This window comes from Chlamydotis macqueenii, chromosome 1, assembly GCF_036417535.1.
Source record: "Chlamydotis macqueenii isolate bChlMac1 chromosome 1, bChlMac1.mat, whole genome shotgun sequence".
Classification (NCBI taxonomy): Eukaryota; Metazoa; Chordata; class Aves; order Otidiformes; family Otididae; genus Chlamydotis; species Chlamydotis macqueenii.
Genome location: NC_141556.1, coordinates 124,132,638 through 124,143,429, shown reverse-complemented (window position 1 = coordinate 124,143,429; position 10,792 = coordinate 124,132,638). Strand labels below are relative to the sequence as shown.

Genomic DNA, 10,792 nt, shown 5'->3' with positions numbered 1-10,792 from the left:
GGGCAAAGGGAAAGGAGAGCCCTTCTCATTCTGGTTACATAGCCTCTAAAACAAACATTCCTATCCCAGGAACAGCTTTGCCATCCATTTATAGGATTACAATATTATCACACATTAAGACACAAGCTAAGCCCTATTTTTCATGCATGCACAGGGGAAAAGGCAAGGCAGGAGGAGGGTCTGCGTATTCTTGTTGAGGAGCCAAAAACTAATGTGCCCAGCAAAGCAAAATTAACCTAAATACCATGATTATGCAGAGAAAAAAAAAGCCGCCAGAGAATGTCATTTCACCCACGATATCCTGCAGTTTTCTGCCGGCGAGGGTTCGAGAGGTGGCATGGTAACAGAGTACATCAGGGCAGGCATTTGACTGGAAGCATTAAATACCTCAGAAAGGTGAATGGCCAAGGTCTTCACGATAATTAAAATGTGTGTAGTCTTCATAGACCAAGGAAGGGACAGAGCTATTGTTTAAACAGGTAATTATAGCTGTATTTTAAGCAAACTCGAGGCGGTAACGGCTCTCCGGCTCCTGGTTCCAGCATGAATAACTATTGCCCCCCCACCCCCACTGCCGGGGGATGGCCACCACGCTCCCAGCTCCCAGCTCCACTCCTCGGCTACTGCGTCTGGTGGGAAAAAAAATTTCCTATTTGATTTCACATTTTTCACTCCCTGTCTCCTTCCTTCTGCGTTCAGGTTCAAGAGAATTGGCTGAGCCACTTTTTTTTTATTAGAGCGGCAGCAGGAGTAAAAAAAAATAAAAAAGGGACCCAGTCAAGCCCGAAGGGAAGGGAGGAAATAGCATGAGCCAGCGCTCGCTCTCACACACGCACAGACACACACAGACGCTCTCCCCGTCCACACAGGAACAGAAAAAGGGCAGTGATCTGGTGGAGCTGCCATAGAGGCAAAACCAGCCACCCCACACGCCACAACCCAACCCCAGGGGACTATAAAGTCCCCTCGCCAGCCAAATCCATGTGGAGGAGCCCCGGGGATGTGCCCTAATGTCTTTTTGGACAGCCAGGGATGCACGTCCTTCTGATGGGGGGTCCATATTGGAGCTAGGCAAGGAGAGACACAAACCCTCCTCCATGCTCAGGATGGGGCCAGGGAGCTCTGCTCCCCCTACTTTGCATCCTGCCTCACCTCCCTCCCTCCTCCTCCTCATGTTCGCGCCTCCTGATCAGGTTTCCACATTAGCTGGGCTGGGGGGAGATGCTGACTTATAATTAACCCCCTTGTACACAAAACCAGAGAAGACAATCGGACCTGGGGGAAGGCCAGGAGGCACCTTTGCACCGCCAACATGGTTTTCCATGAAAAATATATAAGGGCTAGACATCGGCGATGAGAAACAGCAGAGTACAAAGAACCGCGCTCGGCTGCCCGGCTTTGCAGCCCACATTATCTGAGTTGCTCTGACAAGCCAAAAAAAAAAAAAACCAAACTAAACCAAAACACTTGAAACTGCAAAGGGCTTTGGGAGCAGCCCAAAAACCAGGCTTGTAGGGAGTGGGGGGTTGAGGGCACGCTGTCTTGACGCAGCGCAGAATGAGGCAAAAAGCCTGGGAGCAGCTCACGGTTGCACGCTGGCTCCAACGATAGTCTTACGCTCCAGTTCGTTTGCAGCCTGACTTCAGAAGCCAGGGCCAAAATTTTGTATGGAAAACTCAGGATTAATTTTTTGTTCTGCGTTTTGTTCTAGTTTTGCTCCAGAGGAGAAGACCGATGCCAGTGAGCACGGAAGGGCCAGCCTGTTTCAAACCTGGCACCTCTCACCTCTCCAGGAGTAGAGTTGGAAGACAAGGCACAACGCAATGAAGAAGGACATCCTCACCCTTTGAACAAGTCACCATGCTCAGAGTCACCATTTTGGCAGTCAAGGAGGGCTTTGGTCAGTTCCTTGAAGTAGATTTGCTTGCTCACATTTTTTTCTTAAATGCCAGGTTAACTTACAATAATGACGATACCTGCAACATGCAGAAATCTTCTTTCTCCTTTCCACTGGAAAGGCTGGGATAGAAGATGAGTGAAAGCATCTTATTTCTGGTTTTGACTGCCTGCACAGTGCTGTGTGAGCTTCAGAAATCACTTCTATTTCTTGTAAGTCTCAGGATACTGGGAGGTTTTCTTACAGCTCCAGCTCCCGGACTCCTGTAATAAAGTGAAACTGTCGTTGCTCTCGTCTTCTCTAGCCCTCCTTCCTGCAAGAAAGCCATTAAAATGTAAACTACAGAGGGAAAGCAGGGGGGGAAAAACTCATCTGTATGATCTTTTAGGAGCAATTAATGTCAGATTTGCTGTTCTCCACGTCTGGAGGTGCTCAGCACCACTCCCTGGCCAGGGCTGTTGTTCAGGGGCTGGCAGGGCCCACAGTGCTCTGGCTGCTTCTATGGCAAGAAGCGGGAGAGGATGCGAGGTTAGCCCAGGTCTGCAGGAAACTCCCTCTCCTGACCTCTTGGCTAAAACATCCCTCCAGGAGCTGTGTCTCATAGCCGTCAGTGGGTCAGAAGCTGTGAGTGCTTGCAGTGGCTGCCGGGGGTCTCAGTCTCAGCCCACAGGAGTCAAAGACTGAGGGCCTGGTTGAGGGGGAGCAGATTTTCATGGGGCTGGGTTGCACCGCTGGAGCATCTCGCAGCTCTGCCCCAGCATGGCCAGGCAAACCCCGGGCTTTTCCCGAGAGAGAGGACAGCCTCGGCAGCACGGAGCGAAGCAGCTCTGTCCCCTGACCTCCACCGTGGGCTGACTTTTAAACAGCTCAGAGCACAGACACCCCGGTGAGTCATACTGCGAAACTGAGAGTTTTTAATTTTTTTTTTTTTTTTAAAGTAGGAGCGCTGCTCCATCAGTCAATTACTTGAAGAGCCGCTCTAATTTGGCACCCAATTGTTTCCCCAGCTGCTGCTGCTGCCGCGTCTGATCTCCACTGTGGGCTGCAGGAGCAGGCTGCCTGCGCAAGGGAAGGGAAGGAGCGCAGGCACCCAAGGGAGGAGAGGCGGCAGGGGAGGGCTGTGCCGCCCACCTGAACAGCCCCCGAAAATGCCAGCATTAAAAATATCTCAGAGTCACAGATGATTGCTGGATAAGAAAAATTACTTCAGGAGACGGTCAAGGGAGGGACGGATCCTGGTAGTGGGGGAGCAGCCAGCCAAGGCTGGCCTGGCGACGGTGGCTCTCTGCGAGCCATGGCTGCGGCCGCCGCTGCTCGGTAATGAATGCAATGTGACATTTACGGCTTTTTCCACTGTGGATTTTAAATCGCTTCGCAAAGGTTGCTTAATAGCACTGTCCCCTTCCTCTCTTCCTCTCTCTCCCTGCCTCCTGTTTAATGTAAAAAATAAGTGACTTTCCTCCCATCACGCAAGAAGTCAGCAGCTGAGCCAGCAGCAGAGCACAAGTCCCCGACCTCCGTCTCTGCCCTTTAGCCTCTACAAGCACTCTCTTTTTTCCAAGAAATCTGAGAATAGGAGCTGTACCACGACAGCTGTTTCTAAGCCAGCGAGGACGTTGGACTGAAAAAGAGGAGGCTTGCTTTCAGCACGGAGCCTTGATTAAAACTGTACGGCCCCCCAGGCACTGCGAGAGGCTGCGGGTGTTGTGGTGAGGGAAGCGGGTGCGATGCTCCTCACTCCGGGATGGAAGTACCCAGAAGCACAAAGAGGCTGTGGTGTAGCTCCAGCCAAATATGTGTCTCTGAGCCGTAGCTCCTCTTACGCTCTTTTAAGACAAGCATTTCCGTATTCTGCCGCACGCACGCATGCATGCATGAATGCATTCACACACCCACGCCTGCCTCAGCCTGCGCTGCTGCCACCAAACTGCTCCTCCAGCTGCACCCGCAGGCAGACAGGCTCCCCGCGTAGCCCTGGCAGAGAGCAGACCCTACCCGCACTCCCCCTCCACTGCTCTCCTGCCCCGCTGCTTTACCTCCTGAGGGCTGGTCAAGTTGGGACATAGGCAGTGGCAGTTCCAGCCAAGGGCGAACAAGCAGCACACTTTTTTTGGAGAAAGTCCGTACGTGCTGTGCGCAGTGCAGAAAGAGAGGCCTGTGGAAGGAGAGGCTGCGGCAGGAAGGCAGAGCATGGGCGCAGTATTCCTGCCCTTTTCCAGTCCAATTCTTGGACTAGACTCTGCGAGTTTTTTTAGCCTGTCCTCAGAGTGCATAAACTGACTTATGGCACTCTTTTTCCTGTTGGTGGGAAAATTCAGATTACTCAAGGCACTCGCAGGTACATATGCACTCACACACACATATACACGCATGTATGCACTGGCACTGCCTGCAGCAATGTTACCTGGCTCTTAAAAGTCATTTCCACAAGTTTGCTCCACCAGGCTGGACCTTTCCACCTTACCCTGCCAGGATGTTGTCTGCTGGAACAGCCAGGATCCCCCAGACAGCAGACAAGCCATCGCACTCCAGGTGCAGAGCTCTCCAGGAGCTCCAGATGAACTTCCTGAGGTCCTGGATTCGGGCCACCACGTCTGCAGGTGACAAGGCCTGAGGGCCAGGACTTGCTTTGACATGCTCACAGCAGCTCCTGCTCAGAGGCACTCATGCTCCCCATCAGCTGGCATCTCCTGAGGTCAGGTGGCTTCCATCCAGAAGGGAGGAGACTCAGACCCATGCCGATGGGGCTGGGTCACTCTCCACCAGGCCAGGCAAGGGAGTCCCAGCCAGATGGAGCCAGGAGAAAGCACTACCAAGTTGTTGGCCAACTTAGGATGTGATGTTGGCTTCACAGGAAGCTACTTGGCTGCCTCTCCCTGAATCAAGATTCAGTGATGCCAGGAGACAGGCACAGTGGGGAATCTGAAAGCAAAAAGTGGCAGAGTGGATGGCAACTCAACATTAATTCATTTTTACCATATGTCTAACTATTCATTGCACTCTACCATTCTGTTCTACAAGACTCCTGGGGGTCTTCTGTGCCATTTTATGGCCAGCAGGGTTTCTCTTCGCTTGTGGCACTGCCTTATCACGCGCCCAGGCTGACAGCTCACAAGGTCCTGCGGCGGGAGCAGCCCTATCCAGTGCTCGAGCAGCCATGGGCAGCAACGTCCTCTGACACTCACAGTCTATCACCAGCATGCCATGGGCCTGCCAGGTCACCTGGAGCAGGGGACTGTCCCCCAGGAACACGCTTGGGTCGGTGACACCTGCAACAAACACACTCTGGCACCTTCCAAGAGACCCCCACTGAGAAGCAATGGGGCTTTTTTTTTTTTAACGGATTTGCAAATTATTCCGTATTTCTCTGCGGTCTCCCTCCGGAGCGTGTTCCTGGCACGGGACCAAGGCCAAGCTCCAGCAGCGAGCGTGAGTCATCCTGGCAGGCAGTGGTCCGGGAGGGGGAGGATCGCCCAGGCTGGGAAGCGAACGCCACGGCTTTTCCACGCGCGCTGCCTGCAGCGGCGGCAGCAGCAGCAGCTGTTTCTCCTTGTAGGTAGGAGGGTTGAATTAGCGGCCCCCTTGCCTGGATCCAGCTGTCCAGCCCCCCCATACACTGCCGTGGCTTCTCACCCTCACTCCCATTACACGAAGCAGCAGTGAGCTGCCTACATGGCTGCCTGCACTCTGCCCAGTATCCCTCACGGGCTGAGCTCCTGTCCGGAGTCTGAACAGTTCTTGAGACTGCAAGCCCAGGACCAATTCCTCATGGATCAGTGCCCCTGAGAGACTTCAAGGGGAATCAGAGGATGTTCTGCATGGGGAGGTGCAGAAGTCTCTCTGGATGTCAAGAGGAAAGGCACAACAGCAGGCAGTGTAATAATAAAATTGCTTTACTAATAAGAGAAAACAAGAAGAGGAACATAGAAAGTAATTCTTATGTCCCTTCAGATGCTGGGAACTCCACTTACACGCAGCATCGGACGGCCTCCAGATGAATAGTCACAGCACAGACCGCAGATCCCGTCACCGAGGAGCTGCGTCTCCCTCCTGTACCATGCTGCCTTTAATCTTGTGCAACAAACAAAATCATACATCTTCTTCTGACAGGCAGGAATGTTCTCTCTTCCAGGATGTCCGCCAGAGCACAACACCAATGGCATGAGGCATCTCTGCATGTTCCCTTACGCTGCTGTGTACGTGGGCCTGCAGCCCCTCCAGTACAGGGCCCAGTCCAGCAGACACGGCTTGCCCAACGCCACTAGCTCCTCAAATACATCATCTTCCACAAGGCTCCCAACAGGGAGAAGACCCTTATTTTTCGTTGTCAGACATGTCCTTTTCCTCTAGGTTTTTGTGCCTGCTAATGACCACAGACTGAAGCCAAGTCAATGGAGCTGCTGTCACTGCTTCCCCCAAGGGGACATGCGATTAAAATTCTTGGTGTTGCTCTGCCCAAAACACAGGGGCAAACTTTGCCTTCACAAACAGTTTTATTTAATCCCTTAAATTAGGACATCAAAATCCTCTTACAGGAGGGCTTCTGTTTCCCCATGTGATACTGATGATAGAAAATTGCTTCAACGTGCTATTTTTCTTTTGAAGAGTGCCAGGTGGACATACTTGCAGAAGGACTAACACAAACTCAGTACAGCAGTGGCTTGTGAAGCACAGGTACACACATTTCCTGGAGCATCCTGGGGATGCTAATATTGTGTCTGACGTGAACGATCATTCACCGACAACTGTGTCAAGACAAACAAGGCTTCCTGTGTCTGCTTCCTTTGCCATCAGGGACAAAATACAGCTCCCCTCAGTCTGACGCTCCTCAGACCTGCAGAGAAGCACCCAAGCAGCTGTGTGGGAGAAGTCCCAGAGGCTGCATGGGGAGATCTGACTCCCAGTCCTATGGTTGCAGGCCATTCAAAGCCCAAAACAGACATGCTCACGTGAATAACTGATGGCTTTGGTGTTTGCCCATCCCTAAGGCCACTCAGTAATCCACTCCTGGAAGACTTCTGATACGCTGCTCCCACTCTGCTGAAGTGTCTGGTGCCTAATAGCTGCACTCCTTCATGGCCAGTTTTCCAAACATTCGGTGTTTTGCTGTAGAGCTGCTTTCATGTGAGGTTCCCACTCAGTACCAAACCAGGAACTGGGGCAGGGTTGAGGAGAGAAAAGTATTTTTAAAGCAGTATTTACCATCATGCACTCAGATGCAGTCTTCTGTGGCACTAGGATGATCTCTTGAAAAGGGTGAAAAGGCTGCAGATATTCCTTTTAGTTTACCCAGGGAACCCAGAGGCAGATTTCCCCTTGTGCTGTGTTTGATTTTTGCAATGCTGCCTCTGCACAGGAATGACTTTTTTCCTCTGTGGGAAAGGAAGTGTCCCTGCTGAACGCTTCAGGAACCTGACTTTATTTTTCTTTTTTTTTTTTTTTTTTTTGCATCCATCTCCCACACAGTTCCTTGTGGCCCCACGCCTCATATGCAGGCAACCCTTTCGGCGGCGCGCCAGCCGTATGAACCAGCAGCGCTTCCTGCCAGAGCCAGGAAATCGCCGCTGCGGCTTACGAGGCCGGGAGGCCGGCTGCTACCCGCAGCGAGGCAGGGATCTCCACACCCTTCCTGCCGGTAGGATGAGAGCTGCTGATATGCCCAGGGAGGGATTTACTGATCCAGCCTTCTCCCTCTTCCAGCTCGCAAAATGCTCATCAGCAGCCTGCAACCATCTCACGTTTATTTAATTTAATGAATGAGTTTCACCAAGAGGCGCTGCAAAAATTCCACATCTAAATCGGTATTTGCGTGCCTACTGGCACATTTCCTAAGGAAGCTGAAATAATTTATGCTGCATTATTGGCTACCTGCTATAGCTAATTAACAACATGAATTAGCATGGAAATTCAATTTTTGGAAAAGCACCTAGTTTTTATCCCTGAGTCAGAAGATATCAAATCACATACACAGCACGATGTGTATGACATATATCAATACATGTGTGTGTGATACACATGTACCAAATACAAACCTAAGCAATCAGAGATAAGAGCTTACAGACATTAATCTGCTTCAAATCATTGTTCAAACTACTTGAGAGACAAACATGCATTTGAGTGACCTTGCAGAGCATTCAGCTTCTCAGCTGATGTGACATAGAAAGCTCCTGAGATAAACAACAACTGAATTCTTACCAAAGAGACACACAAAAGGGGTGGGTTAGAGAGGTACCCAGATGAATCCCAACAGCCACCAAGAATATAGGAAAGGATCACATTACTTTCTTCTTCCAGTGGAGTAACGGTAGTAAGACTAATTAATAAACATAGCAAGGCTTTCACGGAAGGTCTGTTCCTGAGGAAGACTCCTGCTCCTGGAGGAGCTGGTGCACTGCAGCCCCATGCCAGCCAGGTTATTTGGAGGGTGACATCCCTGGTACACACTGAGGAAGCTCATGCCAGCAAGAGGGAGACCTGCAGCCCCCAAGGGAGACTTCACCCATGGGAAGCAGAGCACCTAAAGGAGGGCCAGGAGGGTGAACGCGGTGACCAGCGTGATACGGTGCTGGGACAGGCTCTGTATTAAAAGTGTCTATCTCTGCCAGTTCCTTGGAAACGACCGAGAGCTGAAAGCATCAAAGAAATAAAGCTGTTGGCAGCTGGAGGAACAATAGGCGAGCCAGAGCTATCTTTAGCTCACGGGATTAAATTCAAATTGCAAATGCAAAGGCCTCCCTGGAAAGAAAAGGCCTTCCTGCATTACCGAGCGCCAGCATAAGCGCACAGCACAGCCCGGCACCGACGAGCATCCACAGCCCCTTTGTCATCCCCTGCCCTACACTTACCCCAACGAAGGGTAAAAGGAGAGCCAGAAGAAAAGAGGAGCCCGTCCCTGCCTGACTGCACCCCTCCCAAAAGACCAAATTTTCCCCTGGGAGGGACGCTCCTAGGAGGGTGCTGTGCCGTGGTGACCCGCAGACTCCGGCATCGGTAGCCATGCAGCTGCAGGCAGCCAGACCTCAGCGCGAGCCAGGTTTTCCTGCTCCTCTCTCAGGGAGATGGGAGCAGGCAGCAGCTGATATTCAAGCAGTTGCACAGCCTCCTGCAAAATTGCCAAGGAACATGTCGTGGCTCCAGGACAGCAGTGTGGGGCCCGGTTCAGAGGTGATTCTGAGTGTGAGGAGAAATGATGAAAATTGACCCAGTGTACTGCTTTCTTCTGATGCCCTCAGGCTCGGTGGCAGCTCGTGCCTCCTCAGTCCGCGGGCAGTGGCTCTGAGTCCCTGGCCCAGCAATAGCTCCTGAGGATCCCTCACTGCACAGCAGAGGAAAGTAAGTCTTCAGGGGCAGTTTCCAGGCTCTGCCCCTTCACTGGCAAAGCTTTACAGACTGAAAATTACAAAACAGTCCAGCATGGCTCTGTGGCAACCAGGACACAGAGGAGGACTATTGGGAAGACACGCTTGCAGCCGCCAACTGACAGGGGGTGTTGATGTGCAAGTCTAAGCCAGATTTGGCTGGTTTAGGTTGCATTAAGGGACACATTGTCTTGCCTTTAAGAAGCTTTCAGACGTTGTCTTAAAGCATCATCTTGCTTTAAGATGCTAGCTAGCGTGGGCTAGCTCAGGGGCTGACAGCTTACTTAAATCTGACAGCCCGCACCAGGCTGGCTGACCCCGGGGTGCATCTGCACCATGCTCTCCAGGTACCTACGCTCGTTCTCAACCAGCTCCCACTGCTGCTGGCTGCTGGCTTGGCCCGTAACTCCACTGCACATCACAGGACAGAGCCCCTGGGCCACCGTGGCTATGCCGCTGCTTGCCCTCGTTCATTCATAGCCATCCCCGGCGGCCGTGGAGAGCGAGGTAGCAGAAGCTGAACCTCAGGGCTGCGGGGCGCACGACCGGCTCCCTGCTCGCACAGCAACTCGCGCTCGCCTAAGCGAGGCACGAGGGCACTGCAGCCGTAAATAAAGAGACTTTCAATCTGGCTCCTGCAGCACCAAATCGGCAAAAAAAAAAATACCCAAGCTGCAAGTTAGGGATGGCAGGCATGGCGAAGAGGGAGCAGGGGAGGCTGTTGCCTGATAAGTTGCTTAATGAATTGCAGGCTTCTGAGCTGGCCCCTTCGGCTGGGGAAATGCAAGAAACACCTCGCGCCTGAGCGCTAGGAAATTGGTTTAATAGTTGTGGTGCCCATAATGAAACACCACTGGGGAGCAGAGGTCCCCACTCCCACCTCCCTGTGCAGTTTTCATGATATAAAAAAAAAAAAAAAAAAACCAAAAAAAAAAAACCCAACTTCTCTCTGATTCCACCAAGTGCTTAGAGGTGTTGGTTCAGAGTCATAACAACGATTTTTAATGGTGGTATAAACGACAGTGGCAGAAGATTGAGCGTGCAGCCGGCCAGCTAGGGCTCCGTGCAAAGCCTGCCAGCAGTGCAGCAACTTTTAACTCCGTGCTGCAGTCATCTGCGTTTTTATTTTTGTTATTTTGTTTTTAAGCGGACGCTTAGTGGTATCTGGAGGGCATTTGCTACTCTGATACTCAGCCTTGATGTACGTGAAAGGAAGGGCTTGAACAAGCGGCTAAGGTCTTTTATGAGGGAAGAAAAAAAAAAAAAAAAAAAACCGGAATTCCCGCTGTCCTGCTGGCTACTGCGGCGCAGGAGCTGAGGTAGAAGGCAGGGAAAGCTGTATCTCCACCCCAACCCTGGGAGGGAAGCAAGGAAAGCCTCTCTGCGGCCAGTCAAGCCGCAGCCGCGGCGGCGTGCTGACACGGCCTCCGTCCTTGGACCGCCAAGGCAGCTGTGCTAGTGCGCGGGGGGTTAACGGCAAAGTTATAACTTCAGCTGTTAAAATTCATGAGGTGTAAAACACAAATTGCACGCGGTG

The 10,792-nt window shown here is 51.9% G+C and overlaps 1 long non-coding RNA gene across 1 annotated transcript; it reads right to left on the bottom strand.

The window, feature by feature from the left end:
- Window positions 1-530: 530 nt before the first annotated feature.
- LOC147602269 (uncharacterized) lies at window positions 531-5,929 on the bottom strand. The gene is made up of 3 exons (XR_015257995.1): window positions 5,869-5,929; window positions 1,977-2,160; window positions 531-629 (listed from the first exon to the last, which is right to left on the bottom strand). It is a non-coding gene; the product is annotated as an uncharacterized LOC147602269 (long non-coding RNA).
- Between the last annotated feature and the right edge of the window lie 4,863 nt (window positions 5,930-10,792).